Source organism: Cupressus sempervirens, chromosome 2 (assembly GCF_028749045.1).
Source record: "Cupressus sempervirens isolate cs-2001-9-10 chromosome 2, ASM2874904v1, whole genome shotgun sequence".
In the NCBI taxonomy this organism is placed as follows: domain Eukaryota; kingdom Viridiplantae; phylum Streptophyta; class Pinopsida; order Cupressales; family Cupressaceae; genus Cupressus; species Cupressus sempervirens.
Window position 1 is genome coordinate 105696888 of NC_143119.1, and position 14458 is coordinate 105711345.

A 14458-nucleotide genomic window follows, 5' to 3' on the forward strand; every position below is an offset into this window, starting at 1 on the left:
CCAAAGTCCTCTAACTAGGCCACTCTAATTGGGTGATGAAATCCTTTAATAGGGTCACACCTAAGTGTGTATTTTTTAAATATTTGATAGGGTTGGCTCTTAACTAAGCTCACTTTAGAAGAGAAAAAAGTGGTAGCATGTTACTTGGTAGTATTTTCCAAATTGGGTTTCTATATTAAATCATGGTGTCATATATGAGTGATGCATGCTATTTACTGTTACTTACCATATACTTATTTTTCAATGATTACAACTTGATTAAAATCTGTAGTCCATTAAACCCATCTTGGGAATGCTACCCCAAACCTCCATAGAAAAATCAATAAGGAAATCATGCTGAATGAAGTGAAGAATAAACTAACTTCTGAGTCTGATTAGGCTCCACATTATAACACCAAGAAGACATGTATAATCTGTTGGAGTTCTTACTAGTAAGGAACATATTAAGCTTGTTTGAACCTAATACGAAGAAATAATAAGATAGAAACAAGCCTAAGGATAAGCTAAATCCTATATTCAACAAGGCTAAATCTTAGTTCTGGGCTAACATCAACAAAGTAATCAGGACTCACTTCACTTTAGGCTCTATAGGGCCAAGGCAGGAAAACCTTCAGGATTGATCTTGCTAATTTGATATTCTTATTCTTCAAAGATTATTTCCTAAAGTAGAAATGGTCAATATTCTTCTGTGATTTTTTGATGAACTTCCTGGGCATAGTAGCTAACTATAACCAAAAACTAGATGCAAATAAGTCAATGCCCAACACTTTTAGTTCTTAGTACATAAAATGGTAAATTGATTTGTTTTTTATGTATTCCCTACAATCAGGTGAATCATCAACTTGTTCTTGAACTTTAATAGACCAATGTCTTATCCATTTCGGTATAGAGTAAAAAATTAGTGAATTCAGACCTTTTTAATCAACCTATGATTCAAATTGTCAACATTGAGCTTTAAATTTCATTCTTACCATATCCTTTTTACAAACCGTGGCCCGTATCAACTACAAAAAGTGATTACCTAATTCTTTAAATTAGTAGTAATCAGTAAGAGATATATAATTTGTGTGAATTGTATTAAATTGAATGAAACTTATTCATATTAGTCTCAAGATTATAGATATATAAGAAAGGAGAAAAAACTCAAAGCCAATGATCTATAATGAAAATTCCTTCTCTTGAAAATGTTTGTAATACTAACAGAGACTCAGAATATAACTTAGAAATAAGCCATTGGTACTAGATGTTCACTTTTTATATTCAAGTATACAAGAACTTAATTCATTCACATAATTACAAAAGAAATGGATGGGCTATAAAACGAACATGAAAATGTGAAAATTCTATAGTTAATCGACCTCTATTCCTCATCTTGGAAATCCATATATAGGATTTCAACAAGCTATAGATGAGAGGAGGACACACGTCAAAACAAGAATGGATACAAAAGGTGGAAAGATGGGGAAAAAAATTAAAAAGTTAAAATAAAAAATAAAAAATTATATATATATATATATATAAAAGATTCTTTTAGAAGTTTGATTAGAAAAAGAGAAGTAGTTGAGATAGTAAATGAACATTCATGTCATGCTTTTTGATTTTTACTATTCTTTGTCCTTCATTGTCCTCAATGAGCAATATCTCAACTACTTCCTACTGACAAAGCTCAATCTCTCCTACTACCTTTCAAACATAAATATCCCTTTTTGTGGGCCATTTTGTAGTTTTAACCTTTTCTAAGTCTTGAGTGGCTTTGGTATAGCATCCATAATGGCTTTAGATTCAATAGTAAACTTGTTCAAATCTATTTCTACTTCAAAAAGGGAATCAATTAATTTATTATATGGGACATTAGAGGTATCTTCAAAAATTGCCATTGTGGCCTTTTGAGTTAAAATGGCAACAAAGGAATCAGATCATTCTTGCCAATCTATCACTGTACTAGTGGCATCCAAGATTGATGGTATGTAGAGCTATATTCCCCAAGATAAATTTTTTAATTTTCCTTGTATAATTTGCAATTTATTAGTGAAGAAAGCAATTAATTCCTCAACTATTTCTAAACCCTCCTTCATTGTGATTATTTTATTAGGAAAATCTAGCTTTTTAGCCATCAATACAATGAACTTCTCTAAGAATTGTGTGTATGGACCCCATATATTAAATGTGGGTGATAGACATGAAAGTGCCTCATTGCAAAATTGCTTAGCACTTTGTAAAACAACATAAAAATTGTGAGCCTGTTGTGACAAATTCTTCAAGTTTTCAACCCTGTGGCTTATCAAGCTCTTAAGGACAACTATCCTTATCTCATCTCCTTGTTGAGTAGATGGAACATCAATGCTCATTCTCTTTGTTTCTTCTATATCCTCTTCCCCCAAATCATCTATTTGTATTAGGGCTTTAGTTGCGTTCCTAGCTAGTTGCTACTAATCTTTGCGTTCATGTCCCTATCCTATAGCAAATACCTGCTTTTCCTATACAAGTTGATCTCTGAGAGATGTAACCTCATTCTCAAGTGCTTGGACCTTAGCCTAAATCTCTATAATATTCTCCTTGTATACATGGCTCTTTATAAGCTCATCTTCATAGAGCTTTCTTACATCAATGTAATCATGTATGGACTTAGAAAATCCAGTCTCAATCTCCTCTACCTTGGCCTCATTCATAAATGAAAATGTTTCATGGCCTTAGAAATTTCTATACCAGAGGTAACCTATAGAGTCCATACAATCATATCACCTTGTTCAGTGCTCTACACATCCATCAACTTTGGTTTATTTGATGACGGAGCCATGCTCCAAATTTCCAGAGATTTGGTATCTATATTAAAACCTATTCCTCTCTGTAGTTCATCAACACCAAATGCCTCATATGAGATGGCATTCTTTTGCTTCCTTATTTGGTCAAGCATAAAAGATTTCTCCAAATCCCATCTGAGTACTAAAAATATGCCACTCCTTTTTACAAGGTCTCTTGCCTCCTCTAGAGTCATGTTTTCACTCTAAGGATCATAGGCTTGTAGCTTCTCCACTAGTTCTAGCTTCTACTCATCTAATTCTCCTGGCTTCATCTTCAACACCAACTCACTCTATTTTATCCTGTATAGAAAAATCTTGAACTCAGTTGATTTGATTAATTCATCATCTTCTATGAACTATTGGGATTGGATGATCCTATCATCTAGCCTTGCTGCTACTATTCCATGTTAGTGAGTGTGTTCTCAACTACATTAATCCTATCCTGGAGATAACTCTATCTTAAGTCAACAAAATATTGATTACTGCTAGGTAAAATCTCTAAGGTCCTCTATTTCACCTCTATCGAGATATGGACAACTTTACGTCTTTTATTTCCTTTTGTGACCCATGATGCCTTAGGAGCACAATCTTCCTCTATTTCTAGGGTCACATCAAGTTTAGGGCTATCTGGGCACACCCTCTCTTCCTCTCCTATAGGTCCTTCTAGCATCTTGGCCATAATGTTAGCATGGTCAATGACAATCTTCCTAATTCTCTGAGGATAGGAGACATCTATATAGAATCCCATAAATTGGGGATCTGCTCTCTTCATTTCTCTTTCCACCCTCAAGACACCATCCAACTTTGCTAACCTATCAACTACCTCACCCTTTGTAACTATCTTTGGAATAACATCTTCATTTGGTAATTCCTTGGTGCTAGGTAGTACATAGTTCCTTATCTCTTTAAGGGTGATCCTTATCCAATTGTTAGGATCATACATTCTATAAGGACCAATTGACAAATTGTAGTGGTGGAGGAAAGCATGGATCTGATCAAGGGCCTCTTTTCCAATTGTAAAATCCCCCACCCTAACACAGCTACAAAAGAAAGTGTGTTTATGCACTTTGGGCCTTAGATACTCCCTATTGACCATAAACAATTGTCATATGAATTCCATTATACCCAACCTAGATGGAATAAACTTTGGTAATATGTGGAGTGGTTGGGGACAAGCATAGGCTCTCATCAAAGAAAAAGTTGGAAATAAGAAAATGTCCCCCCAATTATGGTCTAATCTCTTACCCTCAGGAAGTAGGGCTGGTTTCAAAAGGCTTTTTAAAATCTTAGGTGCCCTAAAGTAACCTGGATCTAACATTCTCATTATTACAGTACTAAAATTATTAAAGAATGAAATAGAATTATAAAAATAATAGTTACTATCCCATATCTATGTCCAAAACTAAACTAGTAGATCTCCATTTGCATCATAAGTATGATCAATAAAATTAGAACTCACATATCCCACATTCATGTAGAGGATCAATTACATCACTAGTGAATAGTGATGAAACTTGAGATCTTTTAATTCTCCACATTAAGCCTGGGAAATTTTTTCTTTTATCACCTTCAAAATCTATTCAACATACTCACACTTCCCCCCATGGTAGAAGTCTTGCACATCTCTGGCAATAATGAATTCAACTCCATATACCATGTCAATTCCATTGTTGCCAATCACCTTGTGAACACCATATACTATTTTTACAAAGTAATTTTTAAATTTCTCTAAAGGCATCATTTTTTCTACCTTCTTAGGGTAATCATCTATATTCTTTAAATCCATGGGAATATGCTATAGCATGGACTTCCCAGTGTAGGCCTTGGTGTTTTCCTCAAACTTCCTCTATAAATCCTTCAATTCTATAGGCTGGCCCATGGCTCTATCCAATCCAAAAGCTTCAATGAATGAAACATAGTCAAGTGTACAAAGAATAGTTTTGTCTTTCCTATGGAAAAATTTGGTGGCCAAATTGTAGAAATCAAATAGGGACTTCATCAAGTCCACATCCACAAAAACTTCTGGAAATATCAATTTAGCCAGGTTCTTTTTCCATAGATTACATGCTAGGAGATTCTTTTCACTATTATAGTAGAACTATTTGAAAAGTTCAGAACTAGTGACACTAGGGCATACAAAATCTCTACAAAGAGCATATGGGTGAAAAAAAGCATGGTCATCTACAACATTGGCATTGGAGGAACAAGGGAAAAGCTTAATCCATTCTTTGACAAACCTATTAGGTTTCCTTTGTCCCATTTTCCCTCCTTTAGAAGTTGAAGTCTTTGCAACTCCCATATCTAACACTTGAATTTCTTCCACTTCTTTATTAGACATCTTGATAATATGTTGGCAAATAGTGTATGGACTCTGCTCTCAAGCTCTAAAAATAAATATCTGTATACACTAAAAGCTTTGCAACTGCTCAATTTTTTTTTTTTTGTAAATGGTGAACTATAACTGGCAAATAGGAAAGCCTTTATAACTCAATGTATACTATCAACATTCATCTTTGCATTGATTTTCAACATGCTTGAAACATAAGATCAACTTATTCTGTCACCTCAAGGGAGCATCACCATTACCATCCAACAATGCACTTTTTGTACCATAGTAAAATATCATTGGTCAAGAAGTTTTTTGTTGTTTCTAGCTTAGAAAGATGACTAGCATGCTTTATATTGAATTATGGTCTATGATCTTATGATCACCAGTGAAGAAAATTAGTCCTCATATTATCTTATAGTTGGATAAAAAGTTTCATGATGTTACAAAACCCTTGAAAAAATCCTTATTGAGCAATTGAAAACCATGGAAAAACCCCCTACAATCTTACAACACATTAGTTACCATGGCATTGACACTAATTATTGGATCCTTTATGATCTCCCAAAAAGCAGTTCACACTAAATAATGTATCATCTTATTTCAAATTGCCTTACTTGACGATCTTACGGCATGGCCTTCTTCATAGCATCAGAGCATTTTATTAGTTAACTTGAGATCTTACAATAAAATCTTTATCATAAAATCAAATATCACATTATGTTGCATAAAAAATTATATATAATAAAATTCTAGCTTCGCCAGTCCAACTAAGCATCCACTTGGTGTACGTTTCACAATTTGGTTAATCAGAACTAGACACTCATCACCTGTCTGATAGTGTACTACCACTTTACCCTATCATTCATCACCTTATGATCTTATGATCATAAGTGTCCCGTAGCATCAAAACATCAAAACATTATCTTCATGACCTTACAATGCCCATTGCTTTGTAAGATCATAATAACCTTTTCTTTAGTCTCCGATGTCCTGGTCACCTTCCTTGTCATAGCTTTGCACACCATGATTGAACATTCTTCAAAACATCATATAGCCATATGATTCAAAATGAATCATAAAATCAAGAGCCTTAATTAATTAGCATGTGACATTATGACACACCACTTATCTTAAGATCGGGAAACCAAAAACATTCCACCACAATCCTTCGATAACCCTTCATCGTAACATCATAAAAGACAACGTAAAAAACAAATAAAGTCCTGCTCAGCTACAAAAATTAAGGTTAGGGCTAGATTCAAATGTTTTATGAAGATCTCAAGTAATATTAGATGGAAACAAGGCCATAGGGCACCAATTTTTGCACTAGGGCAATAAGAAAATTGATTGGATTAGGGAAAAACCCATGCTAGGGTTTTCATTCATAGATAAAAACAAATAACATATAAACCCTAACATCAAAAAACTCCTCTTTTTTAATAACATTTTCCCCATAAAATTTTGAAATTTAAGCTTAGTGAAAATATGGGCTATCAATGGCTTTGTCTGGGGATGATGAATAACTTGTATCCATGCAAGAAACCATAATTTCTAGGTTAAGCAGACCACATACCTAATAGCCTAAGGCAACATCATGAGACTATTTGCCAAATTATACATATGTACAAGGGTTATAGACATATGCATAGGTAATTGCAAAATTGTACAAAAATACAAATCCTAACTACTATTCATGGAAGACAAATACCTTCAACAAAAGTATTTCTTCAAGAATTGTCCATGAACTGGAATTTAAAGAAAGTTTCTTGATAATTCCTTGATGAAATATGAATCCTCACCCCAATTAGAATCAACTAGATAGGGACCAAGCTAGATAGGATCATATTTCCCATGTTCACCTTTATCTTTTAGCCTTGCATTCCACATTAGGATAAGATCATCTGTTTGAAACTTTCTAAACAATGCCCTTTTGTCATATAGATGTTTTGTCTGCAACTGTAATTTCATATTCCTTACAGAGGCCTCTTTCCTTGTCATAGCTAATCCAATTAATTCATCTATGCTTTCATGCATATCATCAATGATATCATCATCATATATCTAAATATAGTTATACAAACCCATTAGATTATTCTAAGGCATTCTAGTTTGAATTTCGTATACAAGGTCAAAAGGTGATACAACAATTACCTTTTTTACTATTACTCTATCAACCCAAATGGCTAACTACAATTTTGAGTCCCAAGCCTTCTTATTATTATCTAAGGTCCTCTTTATGACCTTTAACAAACTCTTGTTTATAGACTCAACTTGTCCATTCCCTTGTGGATGACAAGGTGAAGAAATAGATCTAGTGATGCCATATTTATCACAGAAATTAGTAAATTCCTTAGATATGAAGCATATAGCATTAGCAGTTACTATTCTTTTAGGACATCCAAAATTTGTGATGATATTATTTAGTAGGAAATTGTTTACCACTTTACTGGTAAATTCCTAGTAGGGATTTCCTCTACCCATTTTGTAAAATAATCAGTTGCAACTAGTATCCATGAGTAACCACTACTAGAGCTAGGTGAAATTTCACCTATAAAATCTATTCCCCATTGCTAAAAAGGTTCCTGGACTTGAACTAATTTCAAAGGTGTGTTCCCAAAAAATCTTAATTTTCCTGCAAACCTTTGGCAAGGGTTACATTTCCTAATCGAGATTTGGGCATCATTAAATAAGCTAGGCCACCAAAAGCCTACACTCATGATCTTGTGGATAGTATTTTTTTCCATATAATTCCCACCACATACTCCTAAGTGCATATCATTCAATATCTTCTCTAATTTCTATTAATTAGTGCATTTCAAGAGTATTCCTTCAAAATTCTTCCACTATAAATATCTATTTATAATAATGTATCCGACTGCATGAAATTTTACAATTTAATTTTCATTATCTTTTAAATGGGATAGAGATTGCATATGTTGTAAATTATATATCACATCCTTGTACCAATCACACTGATCCATATCACATGTACCAGGGTTGAGGTTTTGATTTTGAGCATTGATCTGATTAGCATCTAAGTTGGCCAGTGCCATGAGCTTAACTAATCCTTGACCTCTTACCAACTTGGTAATCTGAATGTCTATGTTAAATTCTTGGATTCTTTTAATCCATATACACCTTCTACTAGAAACTTCTTTCTAAGAGAAAATATCCTTCATTGCTACATTAGGCACAAAAGCAATAATAATAACACATACTAGGTAACACCTAAAGGCCTTAACATATTTGACTAAAGTGAATGCCTACTTCTCCTTTATTTCACACTTAAGTTCTATAGGCTAAAAAGCTTTACTAAAGAATTCCATAGGTTTTTCATAACCATCTTCATTTTTTTGAAGTAAAACTACTGCAATAGTATGGAAAGATGCAAAAGAGAAAATATGCATAGGATTTTCATAATTAGGGGTTCTAAAGACTAGAGCATTCTTTATGGAAATTTTAATTTCTTGGAAAGAAACATTAGGCTCACCTTCCCAACTAATAGTTGCTTCTTTTTTGAGCATTTTTGAAATTTGCTTACTAACCTCAGCAAAGTTAGTCACAAATCTCCTTAAGAAATTACCCTACCCAAAGAAAGATTGTATACCTTTGACATTTTTTGGCCTTGGTACTTTATCAATTGCTACCACCCTTTTAGGGTCAATCTTTATCCCATCCTTTGAAACTATATGCCCTAGAAGCTTCCATTCTACAAATCCAAAAGTACATTTCCTAGGGTTAAAAGAAACATCATATTCCAAAGCCTTAATAAAAGTCTTTTCAAGATACCTGCAATGGTCTTTAGCTTTCTTCAAATAGGTAGTCAAGTCATCTTGATACACCTCCATGAATTTGTTAGTATGCTCTTTGAAAGCCACATCCATGGCCCTCTAACAAGTTGCTCCCACATTTATGAGACCAAAAGGCATTCTCTCTCTCTCTCTCTCTCTCTCTCTCTCTCTCTCTCTCACACACACACACACACACACACACACACACACACACACACACACACACAGATAGGTTCCCCAAGGGGTAGTAAAAGTTGTTTTGAATTGTACTTTTTCATCAACAAGTACCTAGTTGTATCCTGAGAAACCATCCATCATAGACATTAAGTCTGAACCAGTCACTTGCTATAGCATAGCCTCCATTTTAGACAATCCATAGTTATCCTTTAAAGATTCTATGTTTAAATTTCTAAAGTCAACACAAAGCCTAATGTCACAATTCTTTTTTCTAATAGGTACCAAGTTACACACCCATGAAGAATGCCTAATTGGCTTGATTATCCCTCCATCCTTAAGCTTCAATAGTTCTTCCTGCATCTTAGGAGCTAAAGTGGGATTCACTAGCCTTTGCTTCTATTTGAAAGGTTTTACATCCTCCTTGAGAGGTATTAAATGTTGGAACAAATATTTTCTATAGGCCTTAAGGTCATCATAAGACCATGCAAAAACATGTCTAAAGTTTCTTATAAGACCTACGAAGGATTTCTTAATCTTAGGGATAAGGTCTTACCAATATATACTTTCTTTGGGGATTCAGTTGTGCCCAAATTGATTTCTTCTAATTCCTATGGTTTCTTGTCTTTTGCATCTGAATATACTCAATCCTAGTTATCAAAAATATTTTCCAAAACAACCAGTCCCTTGGGTACCTTGTTGGTCTTGAGCTACAAGATCTCTTGGCCAAAAATATTCTCTTTTCCATCTATTATTTCTATCCAAGCATTGCAATCAAGTTCTTATCCATGATATTTATCCTCATTAAGGAGGAAATTTAAGATGTCCTTTTAATCCTCAAAAACCTATGAACTTTCCACATTATCTGGAAATGAAGGTCTATTTTTCACTTTTGATAGTAAACAAACTAGTAAATGATATGCCATCTAGCTTTATAAACACATTTGCTAATAAGCAACCATTTTATTGTTACTTCTATCTTTCCATATTATTCCAAAAGCATCAAATGGGTCAATCATATCCCAAACAACATTCCTATATTGTTTCAATCTTTTACTTTTTGAAACATACACTCCTCTAACTTGGGAAATAATCAACTTAGAATCACCAATGACATGCATTTTCTTGATTCCATGGCTTACTGCTACCTTTAAACCTAGCAATAAAGCCTCATATGTTTCAATATTGTTGGCATATGCAAAGTTAAGAGAAAAGGAATACTTAAATGCATTTTTCTCTAGGGAGAAAAAAAATATCCCAGCTCTTGATCCTTCCTTTGAACTTGCTCCATCAAAATACATTCTCCATAGTTTTGGTGAGTCCATACAGCAAGTGACCTCCTAGCCAATTAGTGTAGGCAATTTTTCAACCTCCTGGATGATTAGTTCAGCTCTAAATGCATTCACCTCTGTGTCTAAGAAACAAGTGGCGTCCTTGTCAATACTATCTTCAAAAATGTAAGTTACTCTTGGCTCCCTATTTACTTTGATAACCTTTTCCCCTACCTAGAAAGTAGCATATGATAAATCACACTGCAAACTAACTTCCATTATAGTACTCCACTTCCTAGAGAGCAAAATCCCATAGTGGGGAGGAATATCTTCTATAAGGACTAACATAGTTCTTCACCAGGGTATGCGACAAGTTTGAAAGGTAAAACATTGATAGTACATATGACATGAACTTCCCTTGCATCCATTTCCCTACACCTACCTTTCTTAGAATTTACTTCTAAACCAAGAGCCTTCATAACCTTAAAAGAAACTATGGTATTTGATGCACTAGAGTCAATCATACAATTCTTTAAAGTTATAACCTTTATGATTACACTAAGGAAAAAAGGGTCAATGTCTTGTAGGTATGCAATTGATGAAGTATCCAAATACATTTAGGGTATTTGAGATATGACTCCCTTATCCTCCTTTTCTTTTATTAAGGTTGGGAGCTATTTTATAACTATTGGTTCTTGTGTAAAAAAATTATTATTTCCTATCCCCCCAACCAAGAAAGAACATTGGTCTTGTGTTCTTTTATCCTAAACATTTCTGATAAAGGAAATTTGATAGCAATTTGTGATAATATTGGAATCATGTCAATTGGACCATAATTGGTAGGCTTGATAAAAATACCTATGGATATAGGTGTTTGAACAACAGATGACTCGGTTTTCTTGACAACATTAGAGTCTGATCTTTTTTCTTGTGCATTTTTCTTGGTAGTTTCAATTCCTTGAAAATATACCCTCTTTTTTGGCTCCCACTTCTTATTCTTGTTGTCCTTGATCTTAGAAGTCTTAGGAGTGTCCTTATTTTCATTAGTAACCTTTGCAATAGTGTGCTTGATAAAGATACTAGCTAGCTTTACTGAAGTACCATTGACAGTTCTATTCCTTAAATTGTAGGTACTTTGGGCTTGAGCCACCATTTTTGAAGTGATCTTGTCAATTTTTTCCTTGGAAGGCTTTCTCAAATCTATGTAATCCATCACTGTCATTGTGTTGCATACAATGCTCTCATCCTGATCTTCATTATTAGAAAACACCTACTGATGATGCATATGATATACATTTCTTTGGTCTACAACATCATGTTCAAATTTCTCAATGTCACATTCTCCACCATTGTCACAAAGGTGGATCATATTGCATGTCACATCTTCTTGATTTTCTTCTTCACCTTCTTCATCATTTTGTACCTACTAATTTGCAACAAAAGATTGAGCTACAACATAGTAGTTAGGGGAATGGGGGGATTGACAAGTATTACACCAAGGCATTTCTTCTGCCATATTCATAGAATTTCTTTGCAAAGGATCTAGTGTTCCTTTATCCTTGTTTCCTTGAGTTGGACTAGGGACTGGCTTACCATCCTTCTATTGAGTGGTATAAGGGTAGTTTTTCATCCTAGGTTGCCTATTAAAATTATTATTGAAAGAAACCTTCTTTGCAATATTTGTCTTATTTTCTTGATAAGCTGGGGGACTCAATTTCTTTAGAAAACTTTAAACTTGCCCCATTGTATCCTCTTTAGGCTTCTTTCCTATAATAGGCTTTTCACTATCTTTCTTATTTCTAGGATTAAACAACTTGGGGTCATCCCTTTTTCCAAGTTTACCAACAACTCTTCTATTATTTTCAATGTTTACAACCATTGTGTAAGCATTCCTTAATGTTTTAGGATCCTTCTCCCTGAGATCATAGGCCATCTTACTATCAAAAGCATTGAAGTAAATAGTAAGACAAACATCCTCATTCAGCCTCATCACTTGGAATAACTTGTACATTCCTTTTTGAAATTTTACATTGAAGTCAAAGGTTGACTCTTTAGGATTTTTCTTGATATTGTTGAATTCATTTAGCATAAAACTCGTATTGGTCTTCTCACAATACTTCCCTTTGAACAAATTTTCAAGATCATTCCATGAACTAATGCTATCATTCAACAACCTTCTAAAACAATCTCTAGCATCCTCAATGAATGAACAAAGAGTTTCATCACTACATCTTCATGTTCCACCTCATAATCATTGAGTATGTTAATGAAATTTTTGAGGTGATACTTAAGAAAGACATCTATCTATATTTCTCCATATAAATTTGTCTTCTTTGGGAAATTGGAGCACTTGAAGTACTTGCTCTAGTAGACTGAATTTGGATATGAATCTAAGTTTGTTGGGTTTGTTGAGCAAGAGGGATTTGGCAAGTTGTAACAAAAGTTGAAACATGGGCTAATTGTGAAGAGCTTTGGCCTATTGTACTTAGAGGACCAATACTACTGATAGTAAAATTTTGAGGATTGGCTAGGTTGAAAAGCTAGGGCATAGTTTAATTTAATAAATTGGATCTTTCTTCTAGTCTCATCTACTTGAGCTTCATTCTCTACTTTCTCAAGTTATTGTGCTAGATCTTCTTTTTCCTTTTTAGCCTTTTCCAATTCTAGATAAAGCTTTGACATGAAAAAGCAAGTGGGCTTATTAGGTGCATGAGGCTCATTAATTTGTATTCCAATGACCTTCTACTTTCCCTTATCAAATTCTTTCCCATTCACATCTACCACTCTGGTTTCTAATGGGTTATAAGGTTGAATTTGTGCAACAATGGGGGCCTCTTTCTCTTTAAGAAGGCACTCCTACTTTTGAACATTACATTTTAAAACATAAATTTATTCAAAGATGTTAGAATGTAAATTAGAAGATCTCTCCTCCAATTTCTTGTTTTGTTCTTGTAGGGAAGCCATTCTCTTAAGTAAGTTATCTCTTTCAATAATGGTATTCAAATGATATTTATTTTCCCTTTTCCAAGCACATATGTTTGGCTTCCCTTCTATAACTCTCCTTCTAAGATGGACAAGTTCTAGATACAACTCTTCATGGTTTTTAGTAGTGGCTTTAGAATCCACTGGATCATCTCAATACCTAAGGTTTGCCCACTTTGGCCTTGCAGAGCCTAAAGTGAAGTGAGTCCTGATGACTTTGTTGATGTTGGCATAGAACTAAGAGTTAGCCTTGCTGAATATAGGATTTAACTGATCCTTAGGCTTGTCCCAATCTTATTGTTTCCTGGTACTAGGTTTAAACCCACTTGATATGTTCCTTACCAATGAGAAATCCAACACAATCAAAGAAAAAAATGGTAAATTAATTGAAACAAGTACAAGAACTAGATGTAATATCTTTCAATTGAATCCTACTTAAATATGTTATTTAACTTCTAGAGTCAATTATAGTTGATTGTGGCACAATTTTTTTTTTCAATTAAACTTTGAAACATTGTGAAGATAAGTAATAGCATTGCAGTAAGATATTTTTAAAAGACTGTGAAACCTTCTAACATGGTATGTCAGGAATGTGTGACAGATAAACAAAATATGAGCCCATTTCCAACCAATATATTCACTACATCAGAAAATTTTGAGATTGTTCATATAGATTTGTTTGGACCTAAAAGAAAAGATCATTCTATGGTGAAATCTACATCATTGTTTTCATTGATGACTTTATAAGAATATCGTGGGTAGTATCTCTAAGAGAAAAATTAAAATCCCTTGAAAAATTAAATATATTCAAGGATAAAGTTAAAAATGAATCTATATTTAGAATAAAATTTTTAAGATCTAATTGAGGAGGAGAATTTACATCAAATTAGTTCAATAAATTTTGTAAAGGCAATGGAATCAAACAAAAAATTTCACTCCTAAAACACCACAATAGAATGGGATAGCAAAAATAAGGAACATGTCATTAAGTGAAGCAACTAGAGTGATAATGCTTGAAGGAAATATGACAAATGTCTATTGGAGAGAAGAAGTTACTAAAACATTTTACACTATGAAGAAAGTTTAGATTAGACAAGGAACTGGTAAGAC